The 1,161-nt window shown below is 34.4% G+C and overlaps 1 non-coding gene across 1 annotated transcript; it reads left to right on the top strand.

Annotated features, from left to right (window-relative positions):
- The first annotated feature begins 480 nt into the window (after positions 1-480).
- Positions 481-640, top strand: LOC124972800 (U1 spliceosomal RNA). The gene has a single exon (XR_007106574.1). It is a non-coding gene; the product is annotated as a U1 spliceosomal RNA (small nuclear RNA).
- Positions 641-1,161: the final 521 nt, after the last annotated feature.

Here is a 1,161-nt window from a genome sequence, read left to right as displayed (position 1 = left end):
TCACACGTGCTAGGTGAGCACTCTACCACTGAACCACAACCCCAGACCCTATTGCCGCAGTCTTGAATAAAGTTCTCCTTCCTGTCTTTAACAAGTGTCAGAATGCATATTCTTTAAAAAAATTTTTTTTTAGTTGTAGATGGACACAATACCTTTACTTCATTTATTTCTTTTTATGTGGTGCTTAGAATGGAACCTAATGTCTCACATGTGCTAGGCAAGGGCTCCACCACTGTGCTGCATCCCCAGCCCAGGATGTATTTTCTTTAGTAGTGATTATTTGAGGTCAACCCAGATATTCTAGTTTAATCTTATTGTCTTAATGTTGCCTGATCAGCAATTAATTCCCTCTGAAAAGTCCATTCACAAGAGTACCTAGATTAATGCCTAATCTAGGGCAGACCAGAGGGTAGGATTTTGGGAAGACATCTTTAGAATTGTGCTCACACAAATGTGTTCTATTTTTAAAAAATGCTATTGGTACTTACCTGGCAGAAGAGGAAGCTTGATCTTGAAGATGTTTTTCCCAGGGTGAGACTTATCCATTGCCCTCCAATGAGCTGAACTTGCAATTTCTCCAAATGTGGGGAACTCCACAGCATAAATTTTGATGGTGGGGGAATGCTCGCCCTCTTCCCTGTAAAAAAAAAAATGATATGAGTGTGATGATGTATTAATTTAGGTTCATCAGTGGTAACAAATGTTCCACTCAGGTGGGGGATATTGATAATAGAGGAGGCTATGTATGTGTGAGGGCAGGAGCAATAAATCTCTGTATCTTCCTCTAAATTTGGTTATGACCCTCTACCTTTTCCTTTTAAAAGTTTTAAAAACAGGAAATAATAATGATTGTAATTGTGAACATTGAAACTATGTAACTTGTGATTTCACTTTCATGAATTTATAGAATTAAACCATGAAAATGTAAGAATCCAAGCATATTAATATTTCAATATTTATATCAACTTGTTTCTAATTTTAATTGTTTTTAAAATTTTTTGTTTGTTTTTATTTTGACACACAATAATTGTACATGTCTAAGGATACAGTGTAATAATTGATTACATATACAATGTTTAATGATCAAATTAAAATAAATAACATTTCCATTTCCTTAAACATTGATATTTTCTTTGCATTGAAAACCTTTGACTTCTTCAC

Source organism: Sciurus carolinensis, chromosome X (assembly GCF_902686445.1).
Source record: "Sciurus carolinensis chromosome X, mSciCar1.2, whole genome shotgun sequence".
Lineage (NCBI taxonomy): Eukaryota > Metazoa > Chordata > Mammalia > Rodentia > Sciuridae > Sciurus > Sciurus carolinensis.
This window is presented reverse-complemented; position numbering and strand designations above follow the sequence as displayed.